This window comes from Delphinapterus leucas, chromosome 8 (assembly GCF_059928025.1).
Source record: "Delphinapterus leucas isolate spDelLeu-1000000601 "Yukka" chromosome 8, BTC_Dleu_Yukka2, whole genome shotgun sequence".
In the NCBI taxonomy this organism is placed as follows: domain Eukaryota; kingdom Metazoa; phylum Chordata; class Mammalia; order Artiodactyla; family Monodontidae; genus Delphinapterus; species Delphinapterus leucas.
Genome location: NC_143136.1, coordinates 112,723,361 through 112,749,407, shown reverse-complemented (window position 1 = coordinate 112,749,407; position 26,047 = coordinate 112,723,361).

The following is a 26,047-nucleotide window of genomic DNA, read 5'->3' as shown; positions in this document are numbered from 1 at the left end:
GAATCTTGGTCTTTGAAGCCACTGTCCTTCCTCTGTGGGCACCTGCAAAAGATCAGGATCTAAGCTGAGTGGCTATGGAGGAGAGAAAAAAGGAGAGGTGAGGTGGGGTTAAGAGTCAAAGACAGAAAGGAGGAAATGCTCTGATTAGAGAGCTTCCATCCATCCACGTCCCTGTCTGCCCACCCACCCATCCATCCATCCACTCATCCATTCCTCCATCCATCCACTCATCCCTCCATCCATCCATCCATCCGTCTATCCATTCATCCAGCCAGCCAGCCAGCCATCTACCTACCCCCATCCACCCACCCATCCATCCATCCATCTGCCCATCCCTCCATCCATCCACTCATCCATCCACCCCCATTCACCCATCCACCCATCAATCCACCCATCCATCCATCCATCCATCCACCCATCCATCCATCCACTCATCCATCCCTCCATCCACCCATCCCTCCATCCATCCACCCATCCCTCCATCCATCTACTCATCCATCCATACATCCATCTATCCACCCATCCATCCACCCATCTTCCCATCCATCCTTCCATCCATCCATCCACCCACCCACCCATCCACCCATCCATCCATCCACCCATCCATCCACTCATCCATCCCTCCATCCACCCATCCCTCCATCCATCCACCCATCCCTCCATCCATCTACTCATCCATCCGTCCATCCATCCATCCATCCACCCATCCATCCACCCATCTTCCCATCCATCCATCCCTCCATCCATCCACTCATCCATCCATCCCTCCATCCATCCACCCATCCACTCATCCATCCATCCACCCATCCATCCATCCATCCACCCATCCATCCATCCATCCATCCACCCATCCATCCATCCACCCATCCACCCATCCATCCATCCACCCATCCCTCCATCCATCCACCCATCCCTCCATCCATCCACCCATCCCTCCATCCATCCACCCATCCCTCCATCCCTCCATCCATCCACCCATCCACTCATCCATCCGTCCACCCATCCCTCCATCCATCCACCCACCCATCCATCCACCCATCCCTCCATCCATCCATCCACCCATCCATCCATCCATCCATCCATCCACCCATCCATCCATCCACCCACCCATCCACACATCCCTCCCTCCATCCATCCACCCATCCCTCCATCCATCCATCCATCCACCCATCCCTCCATCCATCCATCCATCCACCCATCCCTCCATCCATCCACCCATCCATCCACCCATCCCTCCATCTATCCACCCATCCATCCATCCACCCATCCATCCATCCATCCATCCACCCACCCATCCACACATCCCTCCCTCCATCCATCCATCCATCCACCCATCCCTCCATCCACCCATCCACCCATCCACCCATCCCTCCATCCATCCATCCATCCACCCACCCACCTATCCAGCTCATTTTTATTGATCACCTGCTCTGTTCTGCTCATTTCCATCCAGGTCCCACCTCTCAGTGTAGCCTCCAGTGGACAGCCACCACCTCAGCGGCTTTTTTCAATCTCTTTTTGCACTTACAACCTGACCATGACCCTTGGCCCTTGCAAGCCCTCCTTACTATTTTCTTATGATTCTCCTTGTTTCTGTGTGTGACCCCCTCAGAGGCTGTAAGCCCCTTCGCTCAGAGGCACGGTTGCTTCTAATTCTCTTGGCGCTCTCCCTGGAGCAGTCACTCAGAGCATCTTTCGTGGGTTGATGGAAGGGTTACTGCAGACGCTTAAATTCCTTGAGATTGGGGTTGCCTGGCAGTGGTTAAGGTGGGAAAGGAGTTCACACTTGCTGGTGCTCAGGGCAGGGGGTGGTACATACAGAGCACAGCATACTTTGGAGCCAGGGGAGAGTGGGATTGATTCCTGGGGCTGATGACCTCAGGTAAGTAACTTAACGTCCCTGAGGTTCATTGTCTTTATGGTCGAGAAACAAGATGTAAACAATCTGTGCAATGAAATGGATGTACTCCACGTGGTACCTGCACGTGGCTGGTGGGTGATGCCTCCCCTTCCCCATGTCCATAGAGCCGAAGACTGATCAAGGCCTCCTTTGACAGCCCCACTCCACCTCGTCGAGTCGGGATGGGCAGAGCCAGACGAAGCTTTCTGAGGGCGCAGGACTCCTGGGCCAGGGACAAGCCGTGAGCGGAGGTGGGCGGCTTCCCTCTCCCGGCTCCGCCCTCAACTCCTCCCCGGAGTCCCCCAGGCGGGATGGTGAAAGGGACACGCTGTTGAGTGACAGGACGGCTTGGGTTCCGCCTGGCGCCTTGTGTGGGCCCTCCAGCTGGGGCCTCCTGTGCAGCCCGGTGGGCAGCAGGCCGGCTCTCTGTACCTGGGAAGCGGTGGAGGTGAGCTCCGGCTCAGAAGACGTCAAGAAGGGGGGAGGGGGCCTCAGCCTTGGGGAAGGCGCGCATTGCTGGGGCCCACAGGTGTTTTACAAACTGAATTCCCTCCGCCCCCTCCCGATTCCACTTATTACCCATTAAATAAGTATCTCATTTAGAAAGCATTTATTAATGTAGGGCAGACTCCACCCCAAGGTACGGGTTTTGCAGTGGATTGTCGCCAGTGTGTTCCAGGCCCTGGCAGTGCCTCTGCACCAGGCGCAGTCCTGGCTGGGCTTTGCCAAGGCACAGCAGGGTGGGGCGTCGCCTGCCCGCGCCCCAAGATGACCTGGCTAATAGCCTCGTTACAAACCTGCTCTTCATCCAACTCATAAAGGAGGTCGCCTGGTGCTGGGCAGCCTCCAGTTACTTGCTGTTTTCTGGGACCCTGCCCCTGGGTCCCTCAAACATCTGGCAACATCAGAGATAGGAGGGACCTTTTTCCTTTTTTACAAGTGAGGCCATTCAGGTCCTGGGGGTGCTACCCTGAGGTCATAATTGAGTTGGTTGCAAAAGCAGAAGCCAGGGCCTCCTGCCTGAGAGTACAGAGTTTTCCCCACTTCATCCTTCCTTGGTCTTGGAATGTCACGGGCACCTAAATGTGGCCCCTTCCCCCTCCTGCAGGAAGAAACTGTTTCCTGAAACATGAGCTGGGAGGCTGTGTGGGATGAGTGAGTGAGTGACGAATGAAGACAGCTAAGCCTCAGAGCAAACAACCCTATGGATGAGCCTCCTTTTTTGTTATTAAAAAGTTATGCCTACTTTCTAGAACATGTGTAAACACTACCGAAGCCCATACAGAAATGCATGCCTCGCCGGCTCCCAGAAGTCACTGCAGTGGCCGGCAGGCACGCGCCCTCCCCTGGCTGCAGGGTGGAGAATGGATGGGCTTGGCGGTGGGGACCCAAGAGGTCTGGGGAGTTTATTGAGGTCCCCCAGGTGGATTGGTGGTAATGGACCAGGGCGGCGTCCACTGTCCTTTCCTGACCTACAGTCCACACACGGCCAGGGATTTCTGGCTCCTTCATACCACAAAATGCCTCAAGGCACAGCTTGGGTCCCAGTGCCGCCAAGGAGCCGTGTGGCTCTCCTCGTCCCACCTTGCCTCACCTGGGCCCCTTCATCTGCACGGTGGGGTCCCTCACCCTTTCCTTGCTTTCATCCTGGCCCTCAGATTCACTCAAGCCTCTGGCCCAGGCCCCGGAGCTCCCTGTGCTGGGCCAGCTGTCAGTGTCATTTATAAAAGCTCTAAAGGCTCCCCTTGGACTTGGCCCAAAGTCAGGATCCTGGGAGTGGGACTCGGCAGTGGTCCCCATGACCTGGAGTGGTGAGGGGCCCTTTGGAGAGGTGGCCGACTTGAAGGATGAAGGGTGGAGCTTGCAGAGGGACCTGGGGAAGGCATTTCCGACAGCCGTCCTGGTGGGTCACAGATGCCGGGGCGGGAGGCCTGGAGGTAACCCGCTGGCCTTGGGAGCAGGTCCTGTGGAAGAGTCCCTTGTGTGCAGGCCGGGGCTCATCGCAGAGCCTGGGCCCAGCCGCACTGTTGACAGGGGGTCGTGGAGGGTCTAGAGCAGTGGAGGTGCCAGGCACCTGGGGAGAAGGAGTCGGGCTCCATAACTCGGTTTCCTGAGAGCTCGGATGAATTACCCCACCTCTAATACTGTGGGGGCTGATATCCCTACCTCACAGGATTGTTGTCAGAATTGGAGCTGATTTAATTACGGCCCCCGATGCGGTGCCCAGAGACGGGAAGTGTGTAGTGCTGGTGGTGGTGATGTAACCTATGTGAGTGATTATCAAGGCTGGGGGCTGGACCACCAGGCCCTTAAAATCTTGGAGCCCCAAGACCCATGCCCCCAGGAGTAAAACTGTCATTTATTGTTCGGTGGCGGGTGATGGATGCTGGATTAAGGCTCTAAATCCCTCTGCTCTGCGTGCCATCCCAGGGTTGTCCGTGTTCAAGGCGCCGCTATCCTGCCAGGCTCCAAGGCTGCCTGTAAAACACTGCAGTGGGCATAGGCTGCCGTATGTAGTGGGTGCTAAAGTGAGTATAAAACACAAAAAGCACTGGCAGGCCAGCGGGAGAAGCTGGGGGTGCCCTCTGCCGTGTTTCCTTTGCCCGAGGCCTGGCTTCTCTGGGATTCAGCTCAAGGTGAAAAGAGCTGGGAGGTGGTCCTGGTGCCAGGCCGACGGCTGAGGCCAGCCACACTGTAGCCATCTGGGCTCCTGTCAAGTCCTTTTGTTCACTTCCTTGCTTTTTAAGACCAAAAGGCAGTCTCATGTTTTCATCTCTAAGCCCGTCCGGGTCTTGGGCCCCTTGGGGGACGTGGATGCAGTGGACTGCTGATACCACGGTGGGACTGATTGACTCTCCACTCTCCGGTGCTACTCTCCTGCCTGCCTGACCTTGGGGCACGGGGGCCTGCTAAGCTGAGCCCCTTTGTTAATACAGATTTAAAAAGGCCTTAACCTGCGGGTCCCGCACAGCCCACCCTGGAAAGGTCCTTGGTTGCCCGCACGGTAAGTGCTAAGAGCCTCCCGAGCCGGTCTGTCCACCCTACAGACTCATTAGGGCCGGACCACAGAGGAATCGCAGAGCTAGGCAGGGATTGTGTCTGCAGGCTCCGCAGCTCGGCAGATGTCAGTGAGCTGATCGTTTGTCATTTTTTATTAATGAGTGAATGCCTGATTCATTATACATCTGAGGGGTGAGCCAACCCAGATGGGGGGAGGAACGTGGAGACACACAGCCACCACGGAAGGGGTGACGTGGCCCCGTGTGTGAGTCTCTTCTTCCTCTTTCTCCCCAAAGGAAACAAGTAAGAAAAGGCGCCTGTCTTGGGCAGGCCAGGTGCGTGATGGCAAAGGGGAGGTGGCCAGATGGGATGGTCCCTTAGCCCAGGGGCTGCGGCTCTTGGGGAGCTCTCTGTGGCCACTTTCCCCTTCTCTCCCATTCAAAGTCCCCCGCTTTCCTGTGCCTTGGGGGTCAAGCAGGGGGAAGCCAGGCCCCCCAGGCCCGGGGTTCTAGATGGAGGAAAGGCTTAGAGAGCCCAGATTTCTGTGCGGGAGCCCTGCGAGGAGACCTGGAATGCACTTCGGGTGAGCTCTGGCCCCAAAGGCATTTACTAAATGTTTGTGGGGTGAACACATGCCTGCGTGGAGATGCCTCCTAACAGAAGGATGCAGCTCTCCCGCCGCCCTGCCAACCCTCACTCTGCTCCAGGTTTCCTGCTGGGTGCTGGGGACACAGCAGTCCTCGCTCTCCGGGAGCTCCTGGGAGTCTTGGGTTCTGTCTGTCCTGCCACCACACCGGCTGTGGGATCTCAGGCACTCTGGTCTCCTTATCTGTAAGATATGCTGAGCAGTGTCTGCCCGGCTGCCTCTCCCGTGGGGTGGATCGGCCAGAGCTGCGAGAGCTGGAAGCCCTGGGCAGTGGCCCTGGGTCCGCCAGGAGCACCTGGCCTCCAGGTGAGCTAGCCAAGCGCGCCTGGCCCGGCAGGCGCAGACTGAGTTTTTGCGTTCTCGGATCTGTGAGGAGATGCGTAGCATCTTACTCATCACTGCTTCACTGGTGCACGTGCTGAGCGGGCACTCCGTGATTCTGGGCGAACGAGGGGGTCTCCAACAACCCCGGGGAAGTGGGAGGTGGGCCCTGCCCCCATCGGTTGCCCGTGGGTCTGAAGTGTGAGTGCTTCACAGGAGTGGCCACTTTCTAGCTGTTCTCACTGGTGTCTACAGTAGCTGCTTCCTCGGTTGCAAGATGATCAGAGCCCTGGAAACAGCCCTTGCTGTGGCTGGACCACCAGAGGACCTGGCATAGACTACTCACAACTTGACCTCGTTAAATTTGAGGAAGGCTTCTTGCCCCAGGTCGGCAGGACAGTGAGAAGATGATGTGCCCATCGTGGGGTTGGGAGGGACCTTGGGAGACCCCGGGAGCACGAGGGCTGCTTTGAGGTCCCCCGAGAAGGGCTGTCACAGACACTTCTGCTGCCCGCTCCACCCCCAGCCCCCAGCTGAGGACTGCCCGCCCCTGCTGCAGCACCCCGAGAGGACCAGCCCCGGCTGTGGAATCCACCCCCGACCATTTCTGCTTTGATGATGCGCCGTCTGCTTTGCTTCAAGCCCTAGGACGCAATAGACATAACATACAGATCTTTATTCTGTTGTAATCAAATGCTTAATGGCTTTCAGTCGTCTTCATTATGGGGATTGTACTTTCTATTTTTAATTTTTTTAAATTAATTTTTATTGGAGTATAGTTGATTTACAACGTTGTGTTAGTTTCAGGTGTGCAGCAAAGTGATTCAGTTATACGTATACGTATATCCACTCTTGTTTAGATTCTCTTCCCATATAGGTCATTACAGAGTATTGAGTAGAGTTCCCTGTGCTCTACAGCAGGTCCTTCTTAGTTATCTATTTTATATATAGTAGTGTGTGTATGTCAGTCCCAGTCTCCCAATTTATCCCTCCCCTCTCTTTGCCCTTCGGTAACCGTAAGTCTTTTCTACATCTGTGACTCTATTTCTGTTTTGTAAATAGGTTCATTTGTACCGTTTCTTTAGATTCCACATGTAGGTGATATCATATGACATTTGTCTTGCTCTGGGGATTGTACTTTTTATTTAATTAATTAATTTATTTATTTTTTGCGGTACGCGGGCCTCTCACTGTTGTGGCCTCTCCCGCTGCGGAGCACAGGCTCCGGACGCGCAGGCTCAGCGGCCATGGCTCATGGGCCCAGCCGCTCCATGGCATGTGGGATCTTCCCGGACCGGGGCACGAACCCACGTCCCCTGCATCTGCAGGCGGACTCCCAACCACTGCGCCACCAGGGAAGCCCTGTACTTTTAAAATAGAGGTTTCAGCTGCAGATATGCAGTATCCCAGCACATTGTGGTTTACCTGGAAAACTACTCACATGACATTATTCAGCATGGGAAAAATGCATCTGGGGTCCAAATCATTGAGTTGCAAAATGCTGAACTTCAGGAACACAGCTCATTTGTAAGTGGGAACAGCAGTATCCCAGCATATTGTGGTTTACCTGGAAAACTACTCACATGACATTATTCAGCATGGGAAAAATGCATCTGGGGTCCAAATCATTGAGTTGCAAAATGCTGAACTTCAGGAACACAGCTCATTTGTAAGTGGGAACAGCCTGGATTCAGAATAAAATCAAGGGTCTGAGGTATCCTGTCCCACGCAGGCACAGACAAGCCACGAGAGGGCGAGGCCGGGGGAGCCCTGCCAGGAAGGCTCGTGCTCTGAGGAGGTGGGGTTGCGAGGGCCGAGGGCAGGAGGGAGGGTGTTGTGCTGGGACTGCGGGCACATTAGGTCAGCGAAAAGGCCCATTCAGCAGCCAAATGGCCGGTTTGTGGGGAGAGCAGAGAAGTAGGCGCTTTCCCAGTGTGGTGACTAGATTTGGCCGTCATCTACTGGGCTTTAGTGGAGCCAGGGTCCAGGGTGAGGGGAACCCATTTCTGAGGCGGAGGCTCCGTGAGGGTGGAGTGGGGACAGGAGGCCAGCTGGGGGCCTGGGGGCTGCAGCAGTCCTCCCGCGGGGCCTGTACAGGCCACACGCCTGGGCAGGGCAGCTGCTTCCAGGGAACGTGGCCCCTGTAGGCGAGGGAGCACAGTGGCCACGGCTGTGGCTTTGTAGCCAGGCTGTTTTCCTCTTGCACTCTCTGGTATGGCTTCCTCGGGGCCAAGACAGCTCAAAATGATCCTCCGGGTCTGTGAGTCCTGTTCTGTGCTGACCCGGCTGTGTCTGTCTGGGAAAGAGAGGGAGGGGAGTGGTGGGCTTCCTGGAGGAGGGTCCCCTCTCTTACCCCTGAGCTGGGCATTAGACACAGCATGGCGTTCGGCCTCTCTGGGGCTCTTTTCAGTCACAGAAGGACATTTCTTTAAAGCCCTGTTAAGCTTGGTGGGAGAGGACCAGCTCAGAGTCATTGCTGCGTGTGGAAGGTCTGAATAAAGGGTAAGCAAACACCTCGGGAAGGGGTATCTGGGGATGGTTGGGGGCGCGGAGAGCGGCCCCTTTTGTGGGGTGTTATTCATGGTTGGGGCAGGAGCCGTCTCATTCTGGCCCCAAGGGGAAGAGAGGACAGTGACGTCCTGTGGTCCTGCCCGCTCAGGCCACCTTGTTTCCGTCTGTGAGTAGCCTTTGAGGTGGGGGTGGGGAGGTGGGGCAGTCTGGGTAAATCCAGCTTGAGCTTCTAGAATGTTCAGAGGTGGGACTGTAGGGCTTTGGGAGGCTCCAGAATGGCCACGTGCCCTAAGTCAGGAAGCATCTCGCTGGATGAGCTCAGAGCACATAGCTTCTAGGCCAGTTCTCAGCTGTCTGGGGAGGACTGCCTGCCGACCCTCACCACTGCTGCCGGATGCCGCGTGGTGTCCTCACCACCGGCAGGGAAGTGGCCGCTCTGGGCGAGGGCTCCGTCAGGACAAGGTCCGAAGCTCTGTTCCTTCAGCCTCCCTCCCGCCCCCCACTCCCGGACCTTGTGCTCCCTCGAGGCAGAGGCAACGTTTGGGTCACTTCCCTTGTTTTCTTTTTGTGGGCTTTGTGGTGCCATCTGAGTCCGTACCACCCAAGAAGGGGTCTGCTTTTTCGTTTTGCTGACCCAGGAGGTTTGGGGATGAGCTTTCTGTGTAATCGACCGAGACAAACCTCTGACCCTTTGCATCTCCACCAGTCTCATCTGGTTTGGCCGTCTCCTGCACACCCTCCTGTCCCAGGAAGCAGCCTTGACTCAGCACAAGCCCTGCTCCTCAGAGTGTGGAAGAAGCGTGCAGGCCTGGGATCCGGAGGCCCTGGTGATGCCCAGCCTGCGAGGGGAGACCCGTCTGGGTGTGGGGCCTCGCTGGGGGCTCTGTTCCTGGGGCCAGTGGATGGCCATGTGCCCTGGGCAGGTCGGAAGAGGGGCGGGGGTTATGGGCACGTGGGCCGCCTCCAGCCTGATGCCGTCTTCCCACGGGCAGCGCTGTCTGGACCTTGCGTGAGGGATGCACCGGGTGTTTATGGTACGGGACTGACCTCTTCCTCCTTAGACTGAGGGCGATGCACACAGTTCCTTCCTGATACCAGGGAGGACTGTACAGGCCTGGGCTGTCTTCCTACCTTAGGCGTGGGTTCCACAGCCTCCGCCTTCTGTGTAGGAATGTGTCTTGCTTTCGGGGCTCACGTATGCTCCTGAAGGCATATGGGGGAGGGCCCGGAGGGCTGGGGCAGGGCTGTAGTTTGGTTACACTCAGCGGGGGTCTCGCGTGGCGGCGTGGAGTTGGGGACCTTCTAAAGAGGAACGGGACCCAAGAGGTTAGGGCGTGGGGAGGGGGTGGTTGTTTCCGGAGCCTCCCTCCTCCAGGTCAGTTCCTTCCCCCACTCCTTTCCAGTCCTGGGGTAAATCTCTAGCCTCTTGTACTTCTGTTAATCCCTTTGGGGGACAGAATGGCCGCTTTTCATGATGCCTTGAGATCAAATGGGGGAAAGGGTACAGCATGGCGTTGGGGGTGGAAAGGGCTGAAAAGGACAATGATATTGACACCTCCCCCCCAGGGGGCCCCTCCCCCCGCCCCCCCCCCCCCATTAACAGAAAATACAGAATCCTCCCACCGGCTCAGCACCTGGCAAGAGTGGGCAGGGTAGAGGCTTAGCAGGATCAGTGATGCTGGCAGACCTCCCCTGGCAGGTCCACAAGCTGTGTGTGATGGGCACTGCTTGTCCCAAGGTAACTGCCACGTCCCCCCTCCCTGTGGAAGGGAAACGAGGTGGGAGGAGTGAATTTCTGCAGCCTGGAAAGGACTCCACACTCAAAAGACAAACTCCGTTAGTGACATTTTAGCTGGTTGGGGTTGGTGTCATCCTCCCGTGACCTCTGTGTATGAAGGGCCACCCTGCCTGGGGTGGGGTCTCTGCTCCCTGGCTCTGTGGCTCCCAGTGCCCACAGGAAGCCAGGGAACCTTCCAGAGATGGAAGGGGGACAGTGGCCTGCGGTCCAGTCTTTCACCACCTCGCTGGGCACCTTGGGCAAGTCACCTTCTCTTCCCAGGCCTCCATTTCCCTTCTTACCATCATGCCCTCTGGTCCACATGGACCCCTTAGGTCCCAGCCAGCTCCCTCTCCCTCTCTGGGGGTGGCAGAGTAGGGAGCCTGAGGCATCACAGCCCCCCAGCTCCGGACCCTTGCCCCGGGACAGCCCAGCCCTTGGAGGACCAGCAGGCAGGCAGCTTCTCCCAGCAGGAAGGTGCCTGCAGCTCCCAGGCTGGGAAGGGTCCCTGCAGGGAGGAGTACACGCTGCCCACAGCGGCAGCTGGATCCCCGCGGGCCAGGCAGCCTTTACATTAGCTGCTTTCCTGAACGCTCCAGAGCGCGCGAGCCGCTCGGGTAATCAATGATTCACGCGCCCCGCCTCCCTCCCAGCGGCCGCTTGATGTCCCCTCCCGCGGCTCCGTCCCGCGGCTCCGTTCCCCCTCCCTCCCGGCCGGGTAAGTTGAAGGAGAAAGGCAGCTCTCCGGCGTCGCTTCAAGTGGAAATGAGGAGACGGCCGCTCTTGTTTGCACAGGCTTGGCCTGCAGCTTTCCCCGGCCCCGCCCTCCCTGGGTCGCCGCCCTCCAAGTTTGAAGCCAGGATATTGAGCTGAGCCGAGGCCCGGCGAGCTGGCTGGGGGCGGGGAGGGGGGGAGGGGGAGGGAATGAAAAGAGCTGGGAGGGGTGGGGGGACGGCCCCCCCCGCCCCGAGAAAGCAACACGAAAGTGAAGTGACTCCTGCTTGGGGATGGGGAAGGGCTAGGTTGTCAGGGAGCCGGTGGAAGGGAAATTGACACCGTCAGTTGCCGGATTTCTTCCAGCCGCCCCACCCCCCCACCCCCCGACAGCCAGCCGCTCAGACTCTCCCGGTGCCAGCGAGAACTCTGAACCCGGAGTTTCTTCTGAGACCTGGCAAAGCTGAGCGTCTGGGAGCTCAGACTCCGCCCCTGCAGTTCCCCGGTGGTCTTAGCAGCAAGGAGGACTCGCAGAGAAGCATCTTTATTGTCTGCGGAGCAGCTCCGAGTTACTTGGAAAAACATGTGGGTGTTAAAGCTGAGCTTTCCTGGGAAGATGCTGTGTTCGCATGAGGAATGAATTTGGGAAAAGTTGAGCTGAGGAGAGGAGGAAACAAAATTGCATTCAAAGAGAATGTTCTCGAGGCTTGGCAAAAATCTGCAAGAGACTTTCTTTCATGGTCCTTTTTTTAGCATCCTTTTGATTCTTCCTTCTTTTGGCTTCCTAAGAGTCCATACTTGGCGTGGCCTTCGGGGCCCCAGGAAAGAGGCCCTCAGGCGTCCTGAAACTGGGGAACTTGTTCCAGTCGGGGTGACGGTGCCCCTGAGGCCTTGTGAACTGCTCCCTGGTGTAGAGGAACTCAGGAGAGGGACAAGCAGGGACAGAGGCCCCCTCAGCCCCTGTTGTTGTGTGGGCTGGTCCCTGGGACATTTGTGTTTTCCCCTTTGCCAGGTGGAAACAAAGTTAGGTAGGGAGGTGAAGGCTTCCTGGTGGCTGCCTTTGGGGGAAATGGTGATGTGACCCCATATCAAATCAGAGTGTGATTGTGCTAAAGGAGAAGTGTCTGGAAACCCACAGGTAGTGGATAGTAGGGAAACGACCGCTGTCAGCTCGAAAGGTGCTTCTCAGTAGGGGGTCCCCAACCCCTGGGCCATGGACCAGTACCGGTCCGTGGCCTGTTAGGAAGCAGGCCGCACAGCAGGAGGTGAGCGGCGGGCAAGCCAGCAAAGCTTCGTCTGTATTTACAGCCGCTCCCCATTACGGCCAGAGCTCCACCTCCTGTCAGCATTGTGGTGAGTTGTATAATGATTTCATTATATGTTAAAATGTAATAATAATAGAAATAAGGTTCAGGGTAACTGTAATGAGTTTGAATCATCTTGACCCCATCCCCCCGCACCCTGGTCCGGAAAAATTGTCTCCCACGAAACCCGTCCCTGGTGCCTGAAAGATTGGGGACCGTTGTTGCAGAGGGAGACCCTTCCCGGCAGAGGGAGCAGCATATGGTCACCCTCTGAGGGGGCAGGAGGAGAGAGGAAAAGTCATCGTCCCTGGAAGGTGGTGAGGAGCCAGGGGAGGATGGAGATGAGGTAGGAGAGGAGATGGGCCCCCTGATGTCACAGCCCATGAGGGTTGGGACCCCGATCCTCAGGGCAGCAGAAGGACGTGCCCGGGTGTAGTGTGGGAACATCCCCCAGACTGCCACGGTGAGGCAGGGCTGGAGGGCTGGGGCCAGCAGCAGAAGGCCTCGGAGGGGACCGAGACAGGGCCTGGGAGAGATGAGGGTGGCCTGGCCTGGAGTCGGGTGGGGAGGGGTGCGCTTCTTCCTGCCGGCTGTTGGTGAGTCAGGGCAGCCTGCAGTCAGGGGGCCGGGCCCTGTGCATTTGAGTACAAAGTGCCATTCGGTAAAATGGACACAGCTCAGTCTTGCCCGTTTGTGGTTTTTAAACAAATTGTGATCCCTACTTTCCAAATAATTTAGGGGTTTTTTCCTAACCAGCCCCATCGCAAACTTTTGAAGCATGAAATGAATTTTGCTGGACCCCGCCAATAGGGCCTTTCCCTAGATAATGGGTTTTATGAAATGGCTGTAATCCTCCCAGGTAATGAGCAAAAGCTACACTCTCCAGTTGGAGCCAGCATTCCTCTTCCTGATTTATGATATATTGGTAAAAATAGTAAACTGATAGCAGTCGCAAAGTAGTCATCCATCACCAGGCGGTGTTGCTTCAAGTATAGGAAGGTTCCAGAAGGGGGATGCCAGTGAAGGAACAGTTTGACAATCCCAAAGGCATAAAGCACCGGTGAAATCAAATCTATGCATTTGTACTTTGAAGTCGGAGGAATGGACTGAAGAAGGAAGGGAATGCAAGCAAGGCTGTTCTCAAAGGTCAAGGGGCATCCCCTCCTGGGCTCCGGACTGCAGGGTGTAAACGGCTCTCTCTGCTTGGTTTCCCAATTTCTAGTATGTTTAAGTATGTTGGGCTAATGTGTAGTGTTGTGTTTTAAAGCCAAGTCTATCAAAGGTCTAAGTGGCATCTGTGTATTTTAACTAGGGTTGGGGTACAGAGCCTCCAAGTGTTAGTTGGTGCCTGAGAGACTAACGTTCTTAGGGGAAAAGCTAGGTTTGGTTTGCAACATTGTTTTCATGAAATTGCCTCTGTCTCAGTGAGTTATTTCATAGCTGTGGATTACTTGTGTCAGTGCAAGAGGAAAACGTGTCCTTCATTGGCTGAGTGAATGAATGGGGGAAATTGTGGGGATCCGTCTAGTGTCTAGGCAACACCCGTTCCCCCCCCCCCCCCCCGCCGCCCCGCCATTTTATAGCTGAGGAAACTGAGCCCTGGGAGAAGGGAGCAGCTTGGTTTGGGTCTTTTGCTTGAACTGGCGAAAGCGATTGGAGTGGGATGGACCCCGGCCAGGGTGCGATTCTCAGTGACATTGACCTGAACTGGAACTTCACGGGTGACACTGACCCACAGCTGTGTCAGCCTAGTCCCAGCCCCTCACTGGGACTACAGTGTGCACAGTCGGCAGACTGTACAGGGTGTACAGTCGGCAGTACGGGCCCCTGTGCTGAGGCTGCGTGGGTGTCTCTGCCCCTCCCAGCCCCACGTGCCGGCTCCAGACCCTGCATCTGCCGGAAGGCCACCAGCTCCCAGTCGGAGCCCAGTGCCTGGATTCCCAGAGCCTCCCTCCAGAGGGCTATCGTCCTCCCACCTTGAGCCTCCCCTTCCTACCGAGCTGGCAGCCAGCAGGCATGCAGTAAATGCCACCCGTGGGCACCTTTCAGTTCAGTGAGCAGCTGTCGGGCGCCAACACTGAAACCCAAGGTTCAGTAAGAGATGGTTGGAAAGGCAGAGGCCACTCGGGTTTTGGGACAAGGCTGTCAACCCCTGTCCTTGAGGCCAGGACTCCGGAACTGAAGAAGGCAAATCCCAGGACCTGGAGAAACTGATTGGAAAGAGTGACTCATGGCTGCACTAGTCTTGAACGGGGGAACTAGGAGAACGAGGCAGCCCTACCCTCGGGCCTGTCCTCCAGGCCACGGCCCCTGGGCTGCCGCAGGGGCCCTGACACTGACACCCCTGGGAGCCTTCCTTATCCCAAGGTCATGGCTTTCTCCTCAAAGAGAGAACTGCGTCCCCCTGCATCCCCGGTGCCTGCGCTGAGCTGGGCGTGCCCCTGTGAGCATTTGCATTGCGGATGCACGGGAGGGGCTGGTTCCTTGAAAACGGAGGTGAGACCTTCTCTCCGGGGGTCCTTGCAGGGCTGGAGATCCTGGCCCAGGCCTCCCCCACGCCCCCTCCTGCCATCGCCGCTGTGTCCTGACACCTGGCCAGCCACACCTGCCCAGGACAGAAACTTTTCTCTCCCTCTGTGCACCTGGGCTGTCCAAAGGTGAGGACTAATCACGGCTGATCTGTGCTCTTACAGGTGTGGGTTTGCGAAGGACAGCTTTTGTTCTACTAACCTCTAAATCTATTTAATACCTCTTCCTTGGTTGTCCATCATTATGACACATGATTTTCCAAAGGATTTACTCTTAGTTAGCAGCACAGGGCTTTCTCCCTGGGGTCGCAGCTACTTGCAGTGAGAAAATGCATGTTCAATGTAGCAATTTGTCTTTATATATATATATATATATTTATTATAAGAGTAAATGAGTTATTGTTGGAGACTTCAATATTATTGCAAATTAGGTGCTTCACATGGTGCCGGGCCCATTTATTATGTTTTTCAACTCCCACGGCAAGCACACCCGTTCAGAAATGAGTGGAGAGTTCGGGCCCTTTCAGGGGGGAGCCCAGGGGGACGAGCAGGGTCTGGGCATGACATGGCACTGTGCCAGGGATGAAAGAGATGGGGAGCCGCCTGCGGGGGCAGGGAGGGAGCATGGAGGTCATCCTCATGCCAGGCGGTCAGCAGTGGGTAGCTGATGACCCGGGTCAGCAGACTGGAGCTTCCATGTTGGCGGCAACGTGACCCCAGGCTTGGCGACAACATGACCCCAGGCTGTGGCATCTGCCCTGTGACCTGCTCCAGGTCCACGTGGGGCGGTGGAAGGTCTGGGCCCAGGGGGGACCCCTCAGCCGTGACCTCACTTCCAGGCTGGTGGTCCCCACCGCGGAGGCTGCATCTGGGTTCTGACTTGGGATGAGCTTCTCACGGATGGGGTGGTGGCTTGACCCCTGCTGAGGTGCTGCTGGTGACCCTGTCCAATAGCTACCTGCCCGGTCTAGGGGTGGACACGGGGGCTTCAGGATGCTTAGAAGAGAGCTGGGCCCTTGTCCACCAGAGTTAAGTCCACAGAACAGCGTGAGAGGGCCACGTGCCATCACAGCCAAGGAGGGGTGGGCAGAGGCCCTGGTACGCCAGCCGCTCCTCGAGGCTGGAGGCCCGGGGGAAGGCCACCAAGCCAGTGGTCAGGGACACAGCCTTCTGGAGACTGACCAGCCCAGGTCGGAGTCCTGGCTGTGCGTCACCTCGTGTTTGCGTGACCACGGATGAGATGCTCAATTTTGCTCCAACCTGCAGTTTCTCTGCTGGAAAACGAGGCTGATGACCCATAGGTATCATTGGGATTCGCGTCCCTGGACCCTTCAGCGTGGTACCAGCCCAGAGGAAGGCTCAAGATGTACTTGTTCAATTTACTCTTCCCTGGGCTTTTCTGTAAATGGGACGCTAAACCTTAAACATTAATTATTCACTTGATCTGGTTATAGTAGTAACATGTGAACGGCAGACCAGAGGGATCTATCCACGCTACCAACCAGACAGAGCCCGTGGTGAAATCTCGGACCACGCGCTTGCCATCTACTTCTGCGTCCACGTATTATACACACACATCTGTCTTCTTTTTTACAAAACGGGATCTTGTCGTATTGGCTGCTTTGGAACCTGGAACCTTTTCATGGGCCAGGGCATCCTGCACACTTCATGACCCCTTGTCATTAAAATTCTGCAGCTGCTGTCCTCAAACTTTTTGGTCTCCGGACTCCTTTACACTCTTAAAAATTGTTGAGAACTCCAAAGAGGTTTTTTGGAGGGGGTTGTATCTATTGATATTTACCATTTTCGAAATTCCAACTGAGAAATTTGAAAGATATTTTCAACTCATCTTAAAATAATAGTCACAAAGCCACTCCATGTTAATGAAAACAAGCCATTTTCGTGAAAATATTTTCCATAGCAACAAAAAAATTAGAAGAATGGCATTCTTTCCAATTTATCATACCTCTTAACTGTCTGGCTTAATAGAAGGTAGCTTTCTCTTAGGTTTTCTGCTTTTGATCTGTTCCATGGTAGCCTCTGGAAGCCGCCACTGTCCACTTGTGAGAGAGCAAAAGAGTGAAAAAGATAACATCTTAGTCAAATATAAAAATAGTTTGACTTTGTGGAACCACTGAGAGAGCCTTGGGGTCCTCAGGGATCTTTAGACTGTGCTTTTTAATGCTTACAGAGTGTTTCGACCTTCACGCTTGCGGCTGGGCCGTGAGCATCCCGAGAGCGGAGGCTCCCTGGACCCCTCCTCTGAGTATTTGGCTGCACCTTTCTCCCCATTGCCTTAAAATGGGGCTGACGTAAAACCTTTCTTGTTTGCAGAGTGTGTAACCACTGAGAGCATTTCACGCCTCCTCGGTCACCTCTGGTATAGTTGCCCGGGGTTCTCAGCCGGCCCAGAACCTCGCCCGGGTCGACTGCTATGTCCAGAGGCTGATCCAGGGAGGAGCTGCTGCCCCCAACATCTGGCCACAGGGGAAGGCCCTCAGCTCCTGCCCGTCCTCACCCCAGAGGGCTCCCGGCCTCAGGCTGCCGTCCCAGCTGGCACCCTGAGGGCCAGAGTGACGGCATTGAACCGCACAGGGCCTCTCTTCCAGAACCGCCCCTCAGGCCAACAGAGCCTAGTCTGTGAGGGCTCAGTGGGTCTGTGCGAGGGCCCCTGTTTGCCTTGGCATTTGTCTGATTTCTCGACTGGCTGGCCAGCCCTTTTCAGAAATTGGCTGGCGTGTTCTGAAACTTTATTTTTCGAAGAGAAAAATTCCTGGACCTGGAGCAGGGGGAAAAGAAAAAAAGAAGTTAGGATAATAATCAAAATAACCAGTAGCCAAAGTAGAATAGTGAGGGTTTGGAAATACTGAAAGTCATCAGAGAACAGTGTAGCTCACCCATCAGGAGAGAGGCTCGTGGTGGGTGGGTGGGAGACGTGGCCCCCCATTTATGTGGAGTAAGGCTATGCTGACATCTCCCTGCGTCAGCGTTTGGGAAAAGACGGATGTGCCTGGAGGTGGCCGCGCTCCTGTCTGTAAGCAGGGTCCACGTCGAACATCTGCAGGTGGCATCCATCATCCATGACCTGTAGCGTTTGTACTGGTTGTTTATGGTCTCTTGGCATGCGTTGTTTTCTCGGGGCTGAAATGTAGCACGCTAATGAGGTATCTCTCTGCTCAGGAGGACGCGGGTGGCTCGAAAGACGCCTAGGCAGCATGCTGCCGAGTTTGTCAACAGCTGCACACCATGGCAGCTGCTGTACCCGCAAAGAAGAAAAGGGAGTGGCGGGGGCAGGGGAAGCTGGGAGGAGCTGCAGCGGGGCACAGTGGGGGCTGGATGCCCGGGAACCTCAGCTCAGCCAAGGGTCTGCCTGGAGGTGACTTTCATTTGGGATGTTTGGGTCTGGGACTGTCGGCCCTGGGACCAGCGATCACTCGGAGGAATGTGGCTCGGGGGTGCCGGGACGACCTGGGTTTGGGTCCCAGCTTTCTGCCCTTTCAGCCTGAAACAGTCCCATTTCTTCATCCGTCAGGTGGGGAGAGGACACCCCCGTTTCGGGAGTTGGGAGACTTAGCCGCGGCCTGGGGCTGTGCTGGGCCCGTGGAGGCGGGGCCGCTGACTTTGTACTGGCAGGGCCTCCTGATCAGGGACCTGGGCGTGGGCAAGTGCCACCACCGTCAGCACCCAGTGTCTGAGCAGAGTAGAGGCTGCGGTGTCTCCAGCTGGCCACAGGCCCGACGGGCACAGGGTGGGCTCAGGGGCCCGGAGAGGTGGACCAAACCTGGGGGAAGCCCGAGGAAGGACCTCGGGCTGGGTGTCTTAGCCAGGGGACTGGTGCCCTGGGTGCCAGAGTGGCCGAGATGCTTCTCACTTGGAGGGAGGGCACACAGAAGGAAAGCGGCCCAGGCGGGGAAGGGGAGGGGCTTGGGAGGAATTCGAAAACAATTTGCAAGCCAGACAGAGAAAGACAAATATCATATGATATCGCTTTTATGTGAAACCTAAAAGAAAAAAGAAAAGAAAAAGACCCACAAATGAACTATTTCCAAAACAGAAACAGACTCACAGACACAGAAAACAAACTCATGGTTACCAAAGGGGAAGGGGGTGGGGGGATAAATTAGGAGGCTGGGATTGACATATGCACACCACTGTGCATACTGTAGAGAGCCAACAAGGACCTACTGTATGGCACAGGGAACTGTACTCAATGTTATGTAAAAACCTGTAAGAGAAGAGAATCTGAAAAAGAATATATATATTATATATAATATATATATAAACTGAATCGCTGTGCTGTGCACCTGAAACTTACACAATGTTGTAAATCAACTATACTTCAATAAAAAAATTATTTTAAAAGAGACACTGTATCCTTGGACTAGAAGAGCCTTGATAGACGCACCATGTCCTGGGTGAACCCCTCCCTGCTTGTAGCAACAACAGCAATAATAATAATAGCCGCTCCTGTTTATGCACCACTAGCCATGGCCCAAGCCCTCTGCAGACACCGTCTTTTTTCTTGTCCTCACACCCAACCTGTGTTATTACCTATAAATTCTGTGCAGTCACAATCCACATCCCATGAGGATTCTAATGGAATTCTGCAAGCTGATTGTAAAATTCACATGGAAGAGGAAATCACCCCAGAGAACCAGGACTGTTCTGTCCAGAAAGACAAAAAAGTAGAATTGGGAGTTTAGGCTGTTTTTAACAAGGATGGCTGTTCAAATCAGCGGAGAAGAATGGATTGTTCTGTTGGTAGAATTAAGACAGTGGGTTAGAGAGAGAAAAAAATTAAATCCGTACCCCCTACTCTTTACAAAAATACATTAAAATGGATTCAAGATACGAATTTGTTTTTAAAAATCCAACTTATGTAAGTGAACTTCTCCATTCACCCCAGCACTTTGGCTGCCATGGGAAGCCTTACACAAGACACAGATGTGAAAGCCGTAAAGGAAAAGATGGATACATCTGACTATATCAAAAATGCATACCTTTTCCCTGACCTTTTTATTATGAGGATTTTCAAACATTCAACAGTGCTGAAAGAACTTTACATGAAAATCCCAGCCCCAGTTCTGCTGTGAACGTGTTCCTCTCCTGGACCATGTATCTGTCTGTCCATCTGTGCCCCTTTCCTACCTCTGTTCCATCTGATGTTTGAGGCATCTCAAAGTAGATTTCCGCCATCAGTGAAATTGTAAACTTTTGTATGAAAAAGATGCCATAAACAAAGTTAAGAGACGTGGCAGCCTGGGAGAAAACATGCCACACACAATTGAAGGGCAGGAACGTTCCCTTCATGAAACAGAGAAAAAGATGGTCCCACTTTTCTAAAACTTGGATAAAACATAGGAATAGTTAATTACTAGAAGAGGAAATGTCAATGTAACTCGAGTAAAAGGAAAACCCCTGAACCTTCTTAGCATTTAGGGAATAGATCTCAAATTGGCAAAGACTTAGAAGTCGGCCAATTTTGAAGGAAGGGCAGGATGCGTGGAAACAGCACTTTCTCCGTTGCTGGTACAGTGTCAGCTGGATGTGGGGCTGGCGGCGTGTGGCAGTGGCTGATGACAGTTTCCCTTCTCAGGGTCTACCCTGGAGGAACAGCTGCCCATGGACCCCATGAGTCCTGCACAGAAAGGTCCCTTGTAGCATTGTTTATAGTAACCAAAGATTGCAAACCACCTAAGGAAAACAGAAATGGTTAAACAAACGACGGCGTTTCCATTTTGAGGACTCATACACAGCAGTTAAAAGTGAATGAGATCTCTTCCTTCCGACATGGGCTGATCTCTAAGAAGCATTGCTAATTGAACCATAAACAGGATACATCTCTTGTTCAGTGAAAAGGAGAGAAACTTGGAAAGATAACAGCCAACCTTTACTGGGTCCTTGTGATTTCAGGCTTTCTGTCATCTCTGTTCCTCAATATGTCTATGTAGTACTATTCTTCCCATTTTACAGATGAAGACAGTGAGGTGAGGCTTGCCAGGATCACATCTGAACTTGCCTGCCTTCAAAGCTGTTGCTCTTTCTACAGCGCCTTTGCTTTGTCCAGACCTGAAAATATGGTACCTGCACAGAGCAATGGCTCAGGAAATTGAATTCCCTCCCCACCCCCAGTTTTCAGACCTTGCTATTCATTCAAATACTGCAATATCTAAAAACATATACAGCTGCAGATCAGACACAGCATTTAGGTGCCAGCTGGAGAAGGCAGGGGGCACGTCATGGGCAGTACACTTTGCAGAGGGACTAGTGTCTGGGGGCAGTTCCTCCTCCTTCAGGGCTGGCCGGAACTTACCTAGGATGCCTTACCGGCTGAGCAAGCATCTCTGCTGGAGAAAACAAACTCCTCAGGGTGGTGTCATGGAAGGCCACTCCCCCTAGTGTCCCGCAGGGCATGCCCTGACCCGAGGGGCTCACAGAACACCAAGCTGGGTTCAAAGCCTTGATCCAACAGCCAGCCTCTCCCTAAAGCTCATCGGAACACTCCCGCTGCAAAGATGCATGAGATCGAATGTCGTCAGAGGAACATGTTAAAGTCCCTTCACTGGGTTTCAAACATTCACCAGAGAAAGAAGTGAGGGATGACAGATGGGAGGGGGCTTGTCTCCCGAGGGTTTGTAGCAGAGGGATGGCGTGATGGAGGGATGCAGGGGCAGCCCAGCTGGCAGAGGTGGTGCCTTCTCAGGAGTGGCCTTGCCCCGCTCTGTAGGATGGGTCTGGCCAGCTCTGCCGGCCCCAGCTGAGGCAGGCTCTGGACGGTACCCGGGGGCAGTCGGGGGCAGGCCAGCGTCAGGGCAAGCAGCCAGGTTCCAGCAGAGCGGTGACTCGCCCAGCAGAGGCTGATGCTTCAGGGCCCTGTTCGCACGGCCCCCTCCATGGCCTTACGATGAAGCATAGACTCGTTATTTGGTCTCTTTCTTAAAGAGCCCCCTCCACCTCAGCTATATAAGCTTCAGACCCCCTGGAGCCTGGACCTGTCACTCACACGGCAGGCAGCAGTGGGTTGAAGGGCAGGAGGTCTGAGAAGCCTCGCAGGAGTGGGCCTGGGGCCTGGGAGGGGCTTGGCCTTGGCCCTGGGTCCGCAAGTGATGCGTCTGCCCCAGGCTTGATCCAAGCCCCCCCGGGGTGACCATGGGGGCCGCTTCCCCCGCAGACCCAGAATGGGAGGCCCTTGCTGCCCACTTGTCCATCATACCGTGTTAGTCTGAGCTTCCTGAGACTGGCCTCCAGACCTGGGGGATGTCCGTGTCCTTTATTGGTTTCTCCGGGGCTTGAACGTAGACACCTGAGAAAGCCTTTGAGTAAAACTCCTTTGATGAAGTTTAAAAATGACCACACATCCTTCAAAAGAGTTATGAGGATATAACATACATACAGCAAACAGCACACATCTCTTATTTTCTTTTTTTTAAATTGAAGTATAGTTGATTTACAGTATCATGTTAGCTTCAGATGTGCAGCGGAGTGATTCCGTTATACATACATATATATCTATTTTTTTCAGATTCTTTTCCCTTATAGGTTATTATAAAATATTGAGTGTTGTTCCCTGTGCTATACAGTAGGTCCTTGTTGTTTATCTATTTTATATATAGTGGTGTGTATATGTTAATCCCAACCTCCTAATTTATCCCTCCCCCTGCCCCCCTTTCCCCTCAGGTAGCCATAAGTTGGTTTTCTGTGTCTGTGAGTCTGTTTCTGTGCTGTAAATAAATTCATTTGCATCATTTTTTTTTAGATTCCACATATAAGCGATATCATGTGATATTTATCTTTCTCTGCTGGGCTTACTTCACTTCATATGATCCCTTCTATGTCCATTCATGTTGCTGCAAGTGACATTATTTCATTCTTTTTTTAGGGCAAAGAGCACACATTTTAAGTGTACAGTGTGGTGAAATTTTGTCATTTGAACACATCTATGTAACCAGCATCCAGATCACAAAACAGACCAAGCCAGCATCCAGGAGCCCCTGCACCACTCCTAGTCTCTACCCACCGGGGCGACCCTGCTCTTCTCTGCTAGCATCTCTTGGCTCTGCTGGCTTTCGTTCTTTATGTAAATGGAATTGTGCACTGTGTGCACTTTTGTGTCTGGCGTCTTCTTTACGTTTGGGGGATTTGTTCATGTTGTTACCTGTCGTTGTGGTTTGTTCATTCTCATTGGCGAATAGTATTGGTTCCTTTTTGGTGAATACAGTTGACATACACTGATCTGTTCCCGTCTTGATGGACATTTGGGTTGTTTCCAATTGGGGGCTGTCCTGTGCTGCGTGTGAACACCCTTGTATGGTCTCGGTGGGCATACGTGTGCATTTCTGCTGGGAACCTACCTAGGAGTAAAACTGGGATCTTAGGTATGTGTGTGGCCAGCTTTAATAATTACTGCTGATCTTCCGAAACCGTTGTACCAGCTGCCTCCATTTTGATACTGGGATTTGCTATTAAAAGGTTGTGTTTTTTTTTTTAATTATCTGTATTAACATCTAGGAAAAACCATTCGGATAGAGATGGATCCATTACAGTGTTGGCTGAGCCTGTGAGTCCCTGATGGGAGATTAAAGAATTGTGAACTTCAGAAAATAGACCTGGATGAATGTTCACTGACACACTGACCCAACCACTCACATGTTTGTTCTTCCCCCAGCCACAAATATTCACTGTGGCCTCCTCCCTCCTAAGAAAGAAAAAAAGAAAGACAGAATCCTTTGTGCAGGCAAACGTGTTCGTTATTTCTTGTGGCCAATAAAGGCTCTGACCAAGTAAGCCCATCTCTTTATACAATGAGGCCCACGCCGAGCTGCCTAAGCAGAATCATGGGTGCAGTAAAGTCACTGGTAAAGTGTTGAAAGACTTGGCTGAATAAAGGGGAAAGTTTAAATAAATTGATGCCCGTCTATGGAACGAGATGGCATGAATCCGCTAAAATATATTTATGCAGAATCTTAATGATAATATAAAAAACTAAAAGTAGAATATAGCATTATGTACACTGTATGAAACATATTTTTAAAACTCATATTCTGTAGCAGAAAGAAAAAAAGCAAACATGGCTTAATTTTTTTTAGTTTAAAAAAAAACTTTCTTCTACTTGACACCCTCTGAGCTCCCGGATTCTGTATCCTTTCTGCCCTGTCGGCACTGCCGCCGTGTCCGGGTGCATCCACGGAGGGGCAGTGTGCGTGTGTGTGCGTGCGTGTGTGTGTGTGCGTGCGTGCGTGCACAGCAGGCACTGCACCAGGTCGCCTCCTGGATCTCAGTGGTGCATGTGGTTCGTCGCCCAACCAGGGCAGGAACTTCACTTTCCGTGGCTTCTGTGTGCACCCCGTGCCCGGACCTGTGCCTTTCCACGGCCAGCTTTGGCTTAGGCGAGAGGCCTTTGGCCAGGCATTGCCCAGCCTGGAGGAGTTTGCAGAACAATGGGGGAAACGGATATGGTATTAGGGAATCTCTTAGTGGAAAAGACCAGGTGTCAGGAAGGCCTGGAGGGTCAGTGCAGCCGTGTCTGGAGCGGGGGTGTGCCTGACTCTGGCCGGTGAATGGCAGGAGGTGGTCAGGTGTGCCAGGTGGAGGTGGAGAGAGAGGCCTGTCCGGAGGCTGCTACAGGGTCTCTCCAGGTGGGGTCGATCCAGGGTGAGCCTGGATCCCATTGTTGTGTGGGGAGAGCTGGCCTAGGAAGGCTGTGTAGACGATGGACAGCACCCCACGTTCACCAGTCTGCCCCAGCTGCAGCCCTGCCACAATCTGGGCTCCTGGGCAGTTCTCAGGCTGGACTCACTTAATGGCCAGGCTGTAACCCTGCAGTAACTGTTACTACTTAGCAACCGCTTAGGAATTACTTGGTTACTCATAATTACTACTTAGGAGTTTGTGGACCAAAACCCGTCCGTCGATTGCAATGCAGTGTGTTAAACCCTGTTTGCAGGCTCCCGCTCTAATGAGGAGCTTTGAACCCACCAGAGCCACCCTGCCACGTGACGGGAACCCTTCAGCCAGCGGAGCAAACCAGTAATTTTTTTCAGCATTTAGCTGAACTTCCACAGTTGGCTGTGTTTCAGCAGTGAGGATTTTAAATGCCGGTTAAAATGCCCATATGGAGAAATGTGTGTGCATTTCAAATGTGTCAATTTCGTATGCGAATTGTGCAGGAGTCCAAGGCTGGGAGTAAATTGGAGTGTCCAGGGATGCCGTCCAGCACCCCGTGACCTGCCTGCACGCACAGTCTTGATCAGGCAGGATGTGCCTGACTTTCTAACCTTCATCCCATTGGGGGCTCTTACGGGGAAGGAAAGGGTTTCTTTAAGGACCCTGAGCATGAGGGATGGGAAAGCAGAGGGTGTTTTTCTCTGCAGACAGGCAGCACCGAGGGGCTGCCAGCTTAGGTAGGGTCCGCTGTCCACACGCTTGGTTTCCTCCCAGTGTTTTACATGAATGTCTAGCACCTGGCCATGGGGGTTCTACTTGTTGGGAATTTTAATTAGAGAATTGGACAGACTTAATTACCTTCCATTCAGATTTAAAGCAAGGGGACGGATTCATTTTTCCTCATCTTTCCCAGCCTGGGCAGGGCCACCTTATCCAGGACCGGTCTCTGCGGTTTTACCCTGTCGTCTCAAATCTCCCCTTCCTGCCCTGGGCCCCCAGCTCCGCCCTCAGGAGGGGAAACCAGGTCACTCTGTGGTTATTAACAAACAAACACAAGCCTTGTTTGGCCCCACTAAAAGGCAGAGCTTGTGGGTTTGTGTCCATGCCCTGGGATACCCCAGACAGCAGGGATCCTCCAGAAAAAGCAGGCGGGCATTGCGTTAGGACAATTGAGGCGTCTGCGTACGAGAGAGATTATCAATGGCTTGATTATGTCTTTCTCGCGCGGAATTTGATTTGTACGGGTTTTGAAAAAAAAAAAAAACGTTTTTATTTTTTTTAAATCTAGGGTTCTGAATCATTGTTTTTCGACATCATTGTTGTATGCAAGACCCAGCTCGGCTACCGCCTAGGTAGAAATATAGATGTTTCTACCCCAAGGAGAAAATTTTGAAATGAGTCATTCTGTTTAGCCATTCTTAAAGGGCAGCATCTCTTGGTGGAAAAAGCTACTCGTGTTAACATAGTAACACGGCCTCTCAGAGCCTCAGTTTCTGCATCTGTAAAATGGGGGGTGAGGCACTAACCATATAGGATGTTTAATTCAGTTATCTGCGCGAGTCTCTCTGTGCACAGAGGTCCCATTAATGTTATTACTTTTTCACTGGAGACCTTGCATGTGATGCTTTCAGGAAAAACAGCTCAATTCGGAGCTTCTGGGCCCTACTTCCCAATGCCCGGTCA